The following is a 16,831-nucleotide window of genomic DNA, read 5'->3' on the forward strand; positions in this document are numbered from 1 at the left end:
AAAATAAATATGCTGTTTATTCTTAAAGCAAAAAAAAAATACAGAAGACTGTAAAAATGTTGGTCACTGCTCTAGAGCAAAGTAACCTTGTTTAAGGAAAAAGTGGGAGGCAAGGGATAGTCTCCATGTTGTCTGCTTCCCTCTCGGGTCCCAGCTGTTCCAGTGAAATGCTTTTGACAACATCTTCAAGCTCCGTCAGGACCTATTAAGATATTTACATTATTTCAATGTGATAAAGACAATTAAGCACATGGTAAGTAAGCGTTGGCTCCCAGCTATAACTAAGAAGCACAAAGTACCCATTGATATACCAGTGGAGACAGTACTGTCAACTAAAGTGCTAGCAACTGTACTGGCATCGCACATCTCTTTCATCAGTGGCTGTTTGTTCTTTCTGTCATTGAGACAGCATCCTCTTGTCCTCCAGGGCCATTTCTTCCTCATCTATCTCATCCTTCATGTTCATCTGTGACAGTCATAACAAGTCATACCAATCAACAGCAGCAATACATCCTTCAGCTACTGCTTGCAGTGGTAACTACACTGACAGATGAGATATACAACACTGTCTGCCATCTACTGTATACTGTACAAATGTGGCCTTATGGTCAACAGGGAGGGAAGAGTAGAAACTAAGTAATTCTGCGTAATTAGCTTTTTGATTGACACTGCATAGTAAATACAAAAAGTTAAATATTTTCTTTCTTCAGATCATATGCATTCATCCCACTGTATGATGAAGACAGACGAGTACTAAAGAGAAAGCTTCCATTGTTCTGCTTACTCACCAGGAACTTAGGATCACGATTTTCATCGACTGGCAGGACTCCAGACAATATTTCTAGCAACACCTGTGGATGACAGAGACCTTAGATTAACCACCTGGCTGGCTCCGGCTCTAGCCAACAACAGCCCTCTATTACCCTTCATTAATAATATAGCAGGCTATGTCTAAGATACTGTACGCTACTGTTCCCAGGGTTCAGGCTGAACACTGACAGTAGCTGTTGGTTTATGATGAGGTTCAATCAGTCCAACACACAGATGACCTGACCTCATATTGGACTGCTGACAGAGTACATCATTTATGTCATACAGTACTGTTCCCACACTTTCCATTATAAGCCTCCATCAACATTTACCAACATGTTTTCTTTATCATTGAGGAGCAGCAACCTTTAATTTATTGGTATTTAATTTGACATTAATTGGCTGGTAGATGGGCACAGGTGCATGTTTCAGTGCAGACCTCCCGAGTGGCGCAGCGGTCTAAGGCACTGTATTGCAGTGCTAGAGGCGTCATTACAGACCCTGGTTTGTTCCCAGACTGTGTCACAACCGGACGTGATCGGGAGTCCCATAAGGCGGCGCACAATTGGCCCAGCGTCGTACGGGTTAGGGGAGGGTTTGGCCGGAGTAGGCGGTCATTGTAAATAAGAATTTGTTCTTAACTGACTTGCATAGTTAAATAAAAAATAAAACCATTCTCACTTAAGGGTCCAACAATTATGTGTCAGTAGGTTTTGGAGTCTGGCACTGAGGTAAACCTCTGAACTGGCAATTCAGTTTCATGAGTTTGAATTACGCTGCAGTTTCATCATCAATTCAATATTGTTGTCACTGTATCTTCTGGGTTATATTTAGGTATTTAAAGTGATAGTGTGAAAGGCTTGACCTGTTTGGCATAATGTTTAGGGGTGTAGCCACATGAGGTGCTGTCGCAATTGCTTGTCATGTAGTGTCACAATGGTGATAATCAAATCAGTGCTGGTGTGGATTTCACACAACATTGTATAATGTCTTCATATTGTGTTAGTTCCATAGATTTGTGTTTGTGTAAAGTACAACGTACCACCCAAAAACTGTAGATGCTTGATTTAGGAGTGATCTCGACCCAGAATGCCTCATTTAACATGTACGCTGTTGTACCCACAATCCTCTCGGTCATCAGTGTCGAAGACGACCACATGGCCGAGGCCTGTGTCAGCCCAAAGTCAATGCTTTATCCAGAAAAATATTTCTGCAGCCAGACACAAATGTTTAGAACTCATGAATAACTACTATTGAGACTGATATGACAAGGTTGTCTGTCTATGGTTTTTGAGAGGATCTGTCGCACATCCGACCCTAGCTGAGGTGCAGGGGATAAAGAGTAACGCTGAAATTAAAAGGTCTCCGCACACTCAGGATCAATACACAATTTAAAATGCATTTTGTCATGCTCTGACGACCGAAAACTCAGCCTAAATAAATTGAAAATTGTGCATTGATCCTGAGTGTGCGGAAACTCATTTTCATGTCTGAATATGATTAAAATGTCAAATATTTGATCAAGTGGCATAGGAAAGGCATTTATTAATAAAAACTTCCAGTTACCTCTTGTCATCTCTGTGGACATGGTTGCTGCTGTGCAGATAATCCAAGCCTCTGGCTGTTCCCAAGGCAGTCAGACATCTCCTGTTTCCAGAACATAGGAGGGCTACGGTCCTACAACCACACAAACATATTCATCCTAAAGAGAAAGCACCTGTAAAACATCTCTCTTCCAAATCAGTTTTATTTCATTGATTCTGTACAAATGAAGGTAGCTACAATTAAAAAGATATGTCAATATTGTACAGTGTGTATGCTTAGCAAGCAAGCCAGCCAGTCGAGCAACGAACCATTGGACATGTAAGCATACACAAAACAAGGGTGATTACATCTACCAGGTTTTCATGTTTCAACCTGTGGAACAAGAAGCCTATCATCAAATAAATGAAAGTATTTTATTTAAACCATAAAGACAATTCAAGCTAAATCAAATCTAGTAATATCCATTCAATCTAAAACCGATATCTGGACAGCTCCTAAGTAAAAGCCATTCTCTCAGGACATTTCTCTGTTGATTTTATTACAGTAGAGACCCATTAAGTTGCGTTATTGAGATATTAAGCACACACTAGCTATTGCTTCTGTTAAAGAAATAGAGCTGCAATGGTTATGAAATGGTCGCACAGTAGGTCAGCTAGTTTATAAGGACTCCCTACAATAGAACAATAGAAGAGCGGAAAATAGACACTTATGCCATAAGAATTTGGACCTCTTGAATGAACTGAACATTTAGCTCCTCTAGTGAGATGTCTTCCATCTAAAAGAATAAAAAATGGAAGTTTTAGTAACCTTTTAGAATGTGCTGTTTAATTAAATGTGGAGAACTCATACACACACTGAATACACCAAACATTAACCCTAACATTAAGAACACCTTTATCAAAGGCACTTCAATATTTTGCCTTCCCACTCAACCTCTGAATGGCATGCATACACAATCCATGTCTCAATTGTCTAAAGGTATAAAAATCCTTCTTTAACTGGTCTCCTCCCCTTCATCTACACTGATTGAAGTGGATTTAACAAGTGACATCAATAAGGATCACCTGGTCAGTCTATGTCATGGAAAGAGCAGGTGTTCTTAATGTTTTGTATACTCTGTGTACAATATGAATAGTGTTATTGCCACAGATAATATTGGCACCTACTGAGAGTAGTTTCCTCACTGCCACAGGTTTACCATTGATGAGGCCTTTGTAGACCGTTCCAAAGCTGCCCTCACCAAGTCTGCTCCCATCGTCACTCACTGGCCTCTCATCAAAATGACCAGTTATCTTCTTCAGCTCTTGGAAAGAAAGCCTAAGAAAACCTGAGAATCAATGGACAAACCTGTTCATAAGGGATTGTCTTGGTACACTACCATCGTTTTTTGAGCACTGCACAAATGCTGCCATCTACTGAATATTGTGTGCATTGTGACACATTTCTGAACAGGATCAATCGATCAGTCAAATTTCACTAAACACAATCTATAATAGCTTCTTGTCACCATATCTATGTAATTAAACCACCAGTAAAATAACCTATAATCTATATGACCCCATGTATTACTATGTTTTGGGCGCTCATAACACCTCAAGTGGTTATAACACATGCATATGCAAGTCATACAACATTAGTCCAAACCTGAAGTGTCATTGGGTCCTCCTGCTGCTCTGAGGTGCTGTCTGGAAGTGGCTGTTCCTCTGTCCTTCCCAAGATTCTGGTTTCAGCGTTGTTTACCGTCTCTTTTTCCCCTGGAGACACAGGTGGCTGGGATGTGGCTGGGGGATGGTTGAGCGGAGGTTGTTTATGTCTGGGTGAAATCATAGATAAGAAATCTATGCAAGACGACCAGCGAGTGGAATAGACAGTCAATAGAAGATCTTTGATGAAACACACACGTTGACCGTAGCATACCCGGTAGCAGAATACTGGCTGCAGCCATTAACCTGTGGCTCATCAAGATGCCACCTCTCCCACAGTGCTGTTAGATGTCCCCCAGCTTCAAATCTCCTGTCATTTGAAGGTAGGTTCAAGAATAGAGCAGACCATGACTGGAACAACCAAAAACCAGCATCTGATGATTACAATGCTAATGTTGCAAAGTAACAGACAGCTTTGATAGAAGGTAACAATTTTGTCATGAAAGATGACAACTTTGGTGTCACTCCCATCAGCGAAGTACAGTAGATGACTAGCACATGACCTTAAATGCGAGTACCTGAGAGTACTTCGGCTCCCCTGTGGGTTTGTGTATAGAAACAAGAACGTCTTTCCAGCTCTCTTGAGGGTCCAAGTAGTCTGAGAATTTTTGTCGAACCCCATAGTTGAGGTTCTGAATAAATGTAGCCGATTTTATTGTATTGTTCCTGGAAAATAATGATCACACATGTTGGACAGTTCCTTTTTACACCAGAAGGTTCACTTCAAAGGCAAGCGTTACAATGTCATGTTACAATTTTGCAAACTCATGGAGTAGAAATCAAAATAATTTATGTCCTTGTTCATTGAAGTACTCTTTAAAAAAATAGCAATATCCCTAAAGTGTAACCTTTTAGGCTCACCATGTGACCTGGTTTCACATTCGTCATTACTGTAGCATGTAGGTTAACATCAGTGCCCTCTTGTGGGCAATCTTGCGATATCTGCAGGGATTTTAAAGTTCCACTATTCTCCACTAATATAGTACAGAAGACAGACTTTCCATTCCTGTATCTGAGATTAATGTTGGAAGCATGCCAGTCAAGATGCTGTTGTGATTAGGTCCAGAGGTCTGGCGCATACTTACACATCAACAATTATGATGAAATAACCATGACAGAATGCTGTGCGTGCTTGCTATTTGATTGTTATTTGGAAGTCAGTGAGACTAATTATCTCTCTCTTTATAAGCAGTACCTGATCTGTTTATGGCCTGCTAGTTGCTATTTGCTCTGGGTGTGTCGGTTGAGGATTTATGATCAGTTACACATGCTGATGCTGGGTTCTGGTAGGTGGCTGGCTGGCTTGATGCATGACTGGAGTTGTGGGTGGGTCAGTCTGGGTGGTAGGTTGTATGGCTGACTGGGTGGTTGAGAGTGAAGGAGAGGCCCAGGGTCACCTCTGTAGATGGAATAGATGAGATGTTGTGCTGTGCATGTGACTCATAGCCTCAGTGTCTGGTTATGAACCTTGTGGTTGATTTGATATGTGGAAGTACAATCATAAGGGTCAGGCCCACCTTGACTGTGACCCTGAGGCCACAGGGCCACCCATGGCCACCTATGAATACAGATGTATGTACTTTACCCATACTGATAGGACAGATAAATACTGACATGCTCTACTCTGTTTACTAAGCCTGCATAAGGGATCAAGTGACACTCTCCGTTGTAAACACTGTATTTGTCTCTGTTCCCACAGCGGCCATAATTATTTCACGACACCTCAGAGAGACTACTACTGATTACATCTATCAACAATAACGCATATGAGGACTCAATTAACAATGCAAACCATCCATGTGTAAAATTGTTTTATTTATTTTTATTTTCTATGAAACAACATAATTTAAACCATTAACAGAATGGCGGAGGCCGAAAATATGGGTCTCTCATAGAGGCCTTCCTTGACAAAATACATCACGTTTATGAGTTCATTGTTCTGGGTTTGTTTGCTGTGTACTGTATATTCAAGAGCGTGTGTGTGTTTGCTTACAGTACGTGTGTGTCTGCAGTTCGTGCATCTGTGTGCCTGCTTGTGTGTGTGTGTGTGTGTGTGTGTGTGTGTGTGTGTGTGTGTGTGTGTGTGTGTGTGTGTGTGTGTGTGTGTGTGTGTGTGTGTGTGTGTACAAGCTGGAGGGTGCAACCAACTAGGTGTGTTGTCTGGAATGTAAAGATATTGCATTATGCCTGAGAGACCTTCAAAGGAGTTCCATGTTTGACAGGGGTGTGCAACTGACAAACAGCCCTCAGATTAGTGCTCTGAGTTAGACGGCCCTCACACCTGCACACAGGGCCCTCAGAGTAGAGCTCTGTGTCAGACGGCCCTCACACCTGCACACAGGACCCCTTTGAAGTCCCTAACTGTCTCCTGTGTTTTCCCCCAAGGATCTCACTACCACTCACACGTTTCACACGCATAGTCCCAGACGCAGGGAGTAAGGCCAGCTCTGGTTTCTTCTTTGTGTTGATTCTTGGAGCAGAGTGAGAGAGGGAGACAGGGAGAGAGAGAGAGAGAGACAGAGGAAGATTGAGAAATTGGGAAAGAGGAAGAGAGGAAGAGAAAAACAACAGAGAGGGAGATAGAGAGAAATGACAGAGAGAGAGAGAGAGAGAGAGAGAGAGAGAGAGAGAGAGAGAGAGAGAGAGAGATAGAGATAGAGAGAGAAACAACAGAGAAGGAGAAGTGGGACTCAGTCTGGGTCCAGAGCAGGGTTCTAATTCACAGTGACCAAATGCCTCAGGAGGGAGACATGGGGAACTCTAGGGAGAGAGGAGGGAGACTCTGGGGCAATGAGCATAGCCTTGTTATTGACAGAAGACAGGCTATCTGCCCAATGCCTACAAAATGAGATGGAAACTGAGCTGCAGTTCCTAACCCTCTGCCAAATGTATGACCACAGTAGAGATACATACTGTATTTCCCACAGATCACACAGACCAACAAAGAATTTGAAAACAAATCAAACATTGATAAACTCCCAATTCTGTTAGGTGAAATATTGCAGTTGTGCAGTATCACAGCAGCAAGATGTGTGGCCCGTTGCCATGAGAAAAGGGCAACAAGTGGAGCATAAACAACACTGTAAATACCACCAATATTTATCTGTTTATTTATCTTCCCCTATTATTCATACAACAACTATTTGCACATTGATAAAACCCTGTACATAGCTGATAACATAACACTTGAAATGTCTATCTTTTTTAAAACATTTTGAGTGCAATATTTACTGTTAAATTCTAATAGTTTTTTGTTGATGTTGATTTGTGTCTTCTCACTTTAGTTTATTGTTTATCTCACTTGCTTTAGCAATGTAAACACGTTTCCCATACCAATAAAGCCCCTTTGAATTGAACTGAAGGGAGACAGGGGGATCCCCCTACTGATTAGGAACAAGGGCAGAGGAGAGAAGTGCCAACGCAGGTTATATCACCAGGGAGAAACCCAGTGAGTGTACGATGTGGTAATACTAAGTCATGTGATGGAAGGACCTCCGTGAGTGAAACAAAAGTGTGTTGTGGCGGTGCTGGGGCAGGGAAGGAGCCACATTGCCAGGGTTGCTAGGTTACGGTTTGTCACATACCCAGACCTTGGTTGCGTCCGAATACCCATACTTGCATCCTAAATAGTAGGCTTTTGAGTATGCAAAAAAATTACGTTTAATAGTATTTAATAGTATTTAATAGTATTTAATAGTATTTAATAGCATTTCAAAAATCTAGTATACTTTAAATTCCCGGATGTCAAACTAATTTTGGCTTTGACAACAGCTGATCAATTAGATATGGGGATGTGCTACCAAAATCAACGAATAGCAGGAAACAATGAAATCATGCATGACGCATTCTCACTATGCAAAACTATAATGATTAATAGTATATGGCATTTCTAAAATCAAGTATGATTTAAATGCCTGGATGTAATACTCGTTTTGGCTCTTTTTTCCACAATGCATTGGAAAAGGTAGGCTGCAAGTGATAGGCCCTAGTTCTCTTCAAGTAGCCAATGCCAAAACTAGGCTTCTTAATTGGGATTATAAACTGGGTGGTTCGAGCCCTGAATGCTAATTGGCTAAAAGCTGTGTTATTTATGACCATATACCACGGGTGTGACAAAACATTTATTTTTACTGTTCTAATTATGTTGGTAACCAGTTTATAACAGCAATAAGGCACCTCAGGGTTTGTGGTATATGGTCAATATACCACGACTAAGGGCTGTATGCAGGCACTCCAAATTGTGTCGTGCTTAAGAGCAGGTATTAGCCCTGGTATATTGACCATATACCACACAACCCTCGGGTCTTATTTCTTAATTATAAAATGGGTGGTTTGAGCCCTGAATGCTGATTGGCAGAAAGCCATGGCATATCAGACCGTATACCATGGGTATGACAAAAACATTTTTTTACTGGTCTAATTACATTGGTAACCAGTTTATAATAGCAATAAGGCACCTCGCGGGTTTGTGTTTTATGGCCAATATACCATGACTAAGGGCTGTATCCAGGCACTCTGCGTTGTGTCGTGCGTAAAGAACAGCCCGTAGTCGTGATATATTGGCCATACCACACTTCCTCGGGCCTTATTGCTTAAATATGCCCGAAGCATGTATGGTGGTGTTTTAATGTAGGCTAAGTATTTTTTGTTCTCCTTAGAGTGATCACAAGCATTGCATCGGAGGCTACATCTTTGAAAACAGACGTTTTTTTTATTTATGTTTATACAAAGTGAATTTCTGTTTTCTCAGTGAAAAGTGTTTCCTGTTCTCTTGGCCTTCGTCAGAGCTTTTAAACTAAATAATAAACCATCTTTTGATTTCTGAATCTGTCGGCACCAGGGACTCTGGAACATATGGATTGTTTTAGTTTTGTACGCTAGGCTACGTATATAATTATTTAATTTAGAGTTCAAATCAAAGTTTATTTGTCACGTGCGCTGAATACTACAGGTGTAGACCTTACAGTGAAATGCTTATTTACAAGCTCTAACCAAAAGGATCACCACTTTATGTGAAATGTCAGAATAATAGTAGAGAGAATTATTTATTTCAGCTTTTACTTCTTTCATCACATTCCCAGTGGGTCAGAAGTTTACATACACTCAATTAGTATTTGGTAGCATTGTCTTTAAATTGTTTAACTTGGGTCAAACGTTTTGGGTAGCCTTCCACAAGCTTCCCACAATAAGTGGAGTGAATTTTGGCCCTTTCCTCCAGACAGAGCTGGTGTAACTGAGTCAGGTTTGTAGGCCTCCTTGCTCGCACAGACTTTTTCAGTTCTGCCCACAAATTTTCAGGTCAAGGCTTTGTGATGTCCACTTTAATACCTTGACTTTGTTGTCCTTAAGTCATTTTGCCACAACTTTGGAAGTATGCTTGGGGTCATTGTCCATTTGGAAGACCCATTTGCGAACAAGCTTTAACTTCCTGACTGATGTCTTGAGATGTTGCTTCAATATATCCACATCATTTTCCTGCCTCATGATGCCATCTATTTTGTGAAGTGCACCAGTCCCTCCTGCAGCAAAGCACCCACACAACATGATGCTGCCACCCCCGTGCTTCACAGTTGGGATGGTGTTCTTCGGCTTGCAAGCCTCCCCCTTTTTCCTCCAAACATAACGATGGTCATTATGGCCAAACAGTTCTATTTTTGTTTCATCAGACCAGAGTACATTTTTCCAAAAAGTATGATCTTTGTACCCATGTGCATTTGCAAACCGTAGTCTGGCTTTTTTATGGCGGTTTTGGAGCAGTGGCTTCTTCCTTGCTGAGCGGCCTTTCAGGTTATGTTGATATAGGACTCATTTTACTGTGGATATAGATACTTTCGTACCTGTTTCCTCCAGCATCTTCACAAGGTCATTTGCTGTTGCACCAAAGTACCTTCGTCTCTAGGAGACAGAACGCATCTCCTTCCTGAGCGGTATGACGGCTACGTGGTCCCATGGTGTTTATACTTGCGTACTATTGTTTGTACATTCAGGCATTTGGAAATTGCTCCCAAGGATGAACCAGACTTGTGGAGGTCCACAATTCTTTTTATGAGGTCTTGGCTGATTTCTTTTGATTTTTCCATGATGTCAAGCAAAGAGGCACTGAGTTTGAAGGTAGGCCTTGAAATACACAGGTACACCTCCAATTGACTCAAATTATGTCAATTAGCCTATCAGAAGCTTCTAAAGCCATGACATCATTTTCTGGAATTTTCCAAGCTGTTTAAAGGCACAGTCAACTTAGTGTATGTAAACTTCTGACCCACTGGAATTGTGATACAGTGAATTATAAGTGAAATAATCTGTCTGTAAACAGTTGTTGGAAAAATGACTTGTGTCGTGTACAAAGAGCATGTCCTAACCGACTTGCCAAAACTATAGTTTGTTAATAAGGAATTTGTGGAGTGGTTGAAAAAAATGTTTTTTTTTACTCCAACCTTAGTGTATGTAAACTTCTGACTTCAACTGTATGTATCAAGCCTTAGCAGTCATTCTGATCTCGTTCCCAATGATCATTGCTTTAGTTTCTTATGTTGCTGTCCAGCGGTTCTGAATTTGCAACGCACCCGACACGTTTTTCTGTGCGATAGCCTTTTGATTTGAACATTTGAAAAATGTTGGTGTGTGGTTTCACTAATAAATACACTGAGTGTACAAAATATTAGAAACACCTTCCTAATATTGAGTTGCAGCCCCTTTCGCCCTCAGAACGACCTCAATTTGTCGGGCATGGACTACAAGGTGTCGAAAGCAACATGGAAGCAAAGAGATGCTGGCCCATGTTGAAACCAATGCTTCCCACAGTTGTGTCAAGTTGGCTGGATGTCCTTTTGATGTCCATTCTTGATACACCCAGGAAACTGTGAAAAACCCAGCAGCATTGCAGTTCTTAACACACTCAAACCGGTGCGCCTGGCACCTACTACCATACCCCGTTCAAAGGCACTTAAATCTTTTGTCTTGCCCATTCACCCTCTGAATTGCACACATACACAATCCATGTCTCAATTTTCTCAAGGCTTTAAAATCCTTCTTTAACCTGTCTCCTCCCCTTCATCCACATTAATTGAAGTGGATTTAACAAGTGACATCAATAAGGGATCATAGCTTTCACCTGGATTCACCTGTTCAGTCTACTGTATGTCATGGAAAGAGCAGTGTTCCTAATGTTTTGTACACTCCGTGCATGGAACCAAATGATCTGTTTCTGTCTTCAGTCCTTTTTAAATAGGATAGATGAGCTATATGGTCTACTACGGTGTAGGTTGAATGTGATAGTCTGTCTATAACCAGCGTGAGTCTTTTCAGAGATTGGAAATGAGCAATGACCAGGCTGGTTAACGTGATGCATGTCTGTTGAATTTGGAAAAATCCACCTGCACTCGACCCCGCCCCACCTACTCAGGCAGCCAGGAGCCGCTACTGCGTTGCGGCCTTGGCGTACTGCATTCTTTTTACAAAGCAGTACTTGCTAAATAGAATGCAACAATGAGTAAATGGTGTGCAGTTTAAGTATGTAGTACGCAAGTATAGGTATTCGTACACGGCCCTTGTGATATCAGTCCTTTTCTGGCACCTCTCGCTCCATTTGAACAGAGCATGCAGAGTACATAGAGCAAGATAATGAAGAACCATGATACTCTACTCTCATGTATAGAGATACAGAATATGACTCTTTGACCTTACCTTGCTCTATGACCATGCTGGTTTGTTAGGGTATAAAATCAGGTGTTGTACGCACACTTGTGTTGCTTTTAAGCACATGTGATTTAAAGACACATTTACCAGACATCTAATAGCTTTAACATACTTTATAGGTTGGCTATGTATGTAGGGAAATCAAGTCATGTCAGGCGATGTAACAGGTCAATAGGCTGGATCAGAATTCCTTTCTCTGAGAATGTAAATGAGCCAACTGAATGGAAAGACTCATTTGTACAGAGAGTGGAGCAACAGGGGATAGGATACAGTGTCAGAACCATAGAGGAGTCTGTATGAAGACTGTCTGGCTATATGAAGGGCTTGGCAGAATACCACTGACACACATTTAAGGTCCTCAGTACAGGGGCTTCTCAGGGGAAGAATGTTTCCTGGTCTCTCTCTCTCTCTCTCTCTCTTTCTCTCTCTCATTCTCGCTTTTATTCTACCCCCCCTCTCTCTCTCCGTCTCTTTGTCTTTCTCTCTCTCTCTTTCTCTCTCATCTACAAGCACATAGATAACGTAAGACACAGAGTTGCATGATTTATCATAATAATCTGAAAACCATTCTGTTGTCTTGTTTTGATAATGGCTTTACTACGCTCTCTTGCTTCGTACTGTACAAGCAGTACCTTAATGCAAAGGCACTTAGAAGTCTCTTAGGAAAACTTTACATCACATTATCTTAGGTACTGATGTATTTTATGTTTTTTGTATTAAAATGTGTTTTATTGGTGTGCTATCAAATGTTTATTGTTTTCACACTGTACAGAGCCTTTAGTAACACACGCCTTGTTCATGTTAGCAGAGCTTTATATGACTTATTGTAGTTGTCAAGGGAAGACATAGAGGGCAGAAGTGGCCTGCATAAATTCTACCTGTATTGTAACACTGACTGACCAAAAAGGACAAAGCATTTAGATAATCTACAACTCATAATCACCAAAGATAAACACAGAGAAAGCAGCCAAAGCTTTCTGACAGTTGCCGGGGCTTGAGAGGCAGTTCTCTGGTGCGTCGCAGTCAAGTAGTCACCGACACTGCATGATTGCAGGAGGTTGGCCTCTCATATTTCCCCCAAAACCTCTGGCTCAGATCCCAAATTATCTGTCCATTGAAGCGAGTCACCCTCCCTCCCTGGCTGCCACCCTCACTACTCTGAGGGCACACATTAGCCATAGAGAAGGCCGGGCAAATCGGTTAAAAGATCTTGAAGGTCATATACACACAAGGCCTTTTAGTATATCATGTCAACCAGGTAAAAAAGGGTCTAGAGAGACGATATTAACAACTACAGACAAGAAGTGATACAACAATAGCTTGTCCTACAAATACTTTTTAATGACAGTTGCCAGATCCCTTTGTTCCATCACAATGCTCCACTTCCTGAGGGTCAACTCCAGAAAAGTGCATTGTAGTTCTTGGAGCTTGAGTTTATAACCGCCATTGTGAGGGACAGATTTGTTTGGGGTCCTTTTGTGGGGCTCCTAGTTAGTGGTTAGGAGGACCTGACAGGATATAGACTCGGCCAGGGTAATCTATGGGAATCTAGGGGTGGCAGGTCAACAGTGACCCAGATCATTCAAAGGCTCTTCTGATTTTCTTAGGCAAGTCCTTGACGGTACGTAACCCCTGGCAGTGGTGCTTTTCTCCTCAGAAGGGGAGGTGAAAGGAGCCTGCGTGGCCCTTTGACATCCCAGCGGGGACCATGTAATCCAGGGGCTCGTCAATACTAATCCTGGTCTCCCCAGTTACAAAGACCCGGGACACATTCACCCTACACAACATTCCCCCACCATAGAGATGATGAGTTAGCAAGAGAGTAAACAAAAATGCATGCACGCACACCCACACGCAAATATCCCCCGCCACGCACATAGACACAAACACACGCATGCACACACACACAAACACACAAACACACACACACACACAAACACTCTCACAATGGGGACACTCCAAAACCCAATTGTTAAGTTGCTGACTGTTTGGTTAAGCAGAGAAAAGATACAGAGATTTTTTTTTCTAGTTCCCGAAAACTAAACCCTACTCTGGTTGGGTGCCCAAGCCCTGTTAGAGGTCAAGGGTCCAGTCTGTAACATCTGAGTTGGTTTCTCCATCTCCCTGTTGCACATTGAGCCATGAGAGTTGAAAGGAAGTTCAAGATATAATGTGCTGTAGTTTTGTCCAAAGCCTAGACAAAGTGTCCAGGTGCCTCTTTCAATTGTAGTTTTTTGGGGGGGAAGAGAAATACACTTCCGATTTAGGACTTGATGTTGTTCGGTTGTTCACTGTTTCTCTAGCAGTCTTGAATAGAAATAGAATAAGCAATAGTTTTAAGAGAGTATTTAGTGAGGTCATATTTGACTCAGGTTATGTAGATGCTTTCTTCTCCAGGTGGGCTTGGAAACCTACCTTCCCATCTCAAAAGACAACCTCCCTCCCTTACAATAACTTGTTTTCTTGCTGTCTAAACGTCTAGCTAAAGTGTAAATTGCTCTCCATAATTTTTTATCTTACTCTTTTGTTGGCATTACCCTTTCAGCTATTGTTCGTGCGGTTCTCGTCCTTTTCCTTGTCACCTCAATTGTAGCATTTTGAAAGGAGATGGTTACTTATCTTTCCTTGAGTAAATATCCCAGGGAGAATTGGACTGGTTACCCTCCATTAGCTTATAGAGCTCTGACTGAGACTTCAAAGCTGCAGGTTCAAACCCCTCAGTCTTAGGAACATGATGGGCTCACATATTACAAAAGAGAGACACAGGTGGTTTATTCTTCAAACAATAAAACAATGTACCGTATTATTGGTTCTTCCTCACTTTCCCTTGGAAACCTGTCAGAACCTGTAAATGGATTTAGTTTAGCTAATGGTCTCTTTCCACACCTTGAGAATGAAGGTAGAAGGAATTGGTTGAACAATATCGTTGTCTCCATGCCAGAGTTTTTCCCATGGATATGCTTTGTATGTTTCTAAAAAATAATTCCAATCATCCATAACTGAGTTTTCTGAACCAACATAAAATATTGTGTTGAAACATCATTGAGTTCATAGAGTTCGTCATAGAGTTGTGTTGTGTCCATTTGGTGCACTAATGTAGGTAGGAGGGAAAGGATTTAGGAACACATCTGTTTACTGTACCTTACTATATATCACCATACAGCACACATACTATATAATTTCTCTGTCAAATGGCCTTGTCTTGTGTATTATTCAGGTTTAAAAGATACTTGACACAGATGTAGAGAAGTGACCTGAGCCTGAAACTCTACCACACCAGGTGGCATGGCTCTTGAGTTTCTATGTACCACGGAAAAGATTATGACGCTAAACCAGCCGTGTCCGAGTGTTTACATCCTACCTAATTCCAAACACCAAAGCCTTCTCTTGCGTATCGATACCGATTATCGTTAACGCCGGCCGCCCAAGTCTCGTCAGCACCCCAATGCTGAGTCAACCTAATCCCACCCAGCGCTGATCCTTCTCCATACAAAACACTCTCTTAATGGGCACATTTGTGGTGGAGGGGAAATCAGTATAGACTGGACTATAATGGTGGTCTTCTGATGATATGGAGGATTTAACACACCTCTATGTCTATGGATTAATCTACACAACAATGGTGGCCAGGATGGTTATGGTCCATGTGGTAGTACAGTACAGTATGCACATTAATCTTCTTGGGTTTCGGGTTTGCTGGACCCAGATTAAGTCTATTCATGTCCAACGGGGATTCTCCACTGAGCATTCTTTTGTCCAAGTATAGGTTTAATCTGGGTTCTGGAAAACGGGGCCCTTATGTGCTTTTTCACCCCCAATTTGTTAGTAGGAGGAGTCTTCACAGTTTGATATGTAAAATCCCTCTTGCACAATCTTCAAAAACATTTAGATTTCTAATCCAGCCATGGTTTCCTGTACCTGAACCCCACGCTGTCTCCAGAGAAATGGTAATGTCTTTCAATAGGCCACCAGTCAATCAGATGTTCACCTTTGCATCTTTGGAAAACCTTGCACATAAAGAAAGGCTTGTAGTTGAGCAAACCAAGGGAGCCATTTTTCACAGCCTGGCTGTCATCTCAAAGCCAGAGGTGTTTTTGGAGAAAGGTGTTTTTGACTGCTGTGGTGCTGCTTTGAACAGTTCTTCTGCCCATTTATCCATTCTGTAAAGTTGACGTATAATTCCTCTTATAGTAGAGAAATTAACCGAAATCCAAGACTTTACAAGAAAGATGTTTGAAATACCCAGAGCATGCTGCTAAATTATCAGTGTGGGTGCTTTTAACTTCAATAAATGTCTTTGTCATGGAAGCGCTGTAATTCACGAGTAGATCAAAGGCACAGCCAGCAGTGGTACCAGAAGTGTTAGCCAGGCCAGTATAGAGACAGAACTGCACTAGGACTGCTGGGAACATGCCTGTGTTCAGGAGATAATCGGCCTTAGAATATCATTACTACTGTAGCTGAATGAGGTGCAAATCCACCTCTAGCCTGGCCAATCTGTAGATGTGTTATGAGAAACCTCTGGGAGGACTAAAGATAGGTTAAAGTTGTCATAGGTGAGTCAGAATGTCTTCAAAAAATCCTATTCATTAGAGTTAATCTGTGCTACATCTGTGTGTATCATTTCCTGTCATTCCCGTAAAGAAGCAGTCAACTGGAGATTCACCTCCATTATCTTTTATGCTCATCACGTGACGTTTAGACAACATAACTACCATGGTCTGTGTTTTACCATTTCCCAGAAGTTGAGAGGTTGTTACACACGTGGTCACAAGAATGTAAATAGTGCCATTCACAACCACTTCAAAGTGCAGGTAAGTGTAAGTTATGGTCGTTGGGCCAATTTCCTCAGAGAGTAGACTGGAGATGAATCGCATTGAGTGGCCTGTCCTGCTCTAGCCCCTCCAGTCAGTCTTTCAGCCCCTTAGCTCCTCTGCTCTGTCTGAGGCTGTGGACCCTGTCTGTCATTGCTCCTGGCTGTGAGAGTGTGCAGATCCTGGGCTGGCTCCGGGCATAACCAACATAAGCTGTCGCTTACGGCCCCAGATCCCCCCAAAACAAATATATATGTTTTTTAG

General features: G+C 41.8%; 1 pseudogene; it reads right to left on the reverse strand.

The window, feature by feature from the left end:
* Positions 1 to 22: 22 nt before the first annotated feature.
* Positions 23 to 5,610, reverse strand: LOC115151275 (interleukin-1 receptor-associated kinase 4-like; annotated as a pseudogene).
* Between the last annotated feature and the right edge of the window lie 11,221 nt (positions 5,611 to 16,831).

Source organism: Salmo trutta, chromosome 17, assembly GCF_901001165.1.
Source record: "Salmo trutta chromosome 17, fSalTru1.1, whole genome shotgun sequence".
NCBI lineage: Eukaryota > Metazoa > Chordata > Actinopteri > Salmoniformes > Salmonidae > Salmo > Salmo trutta.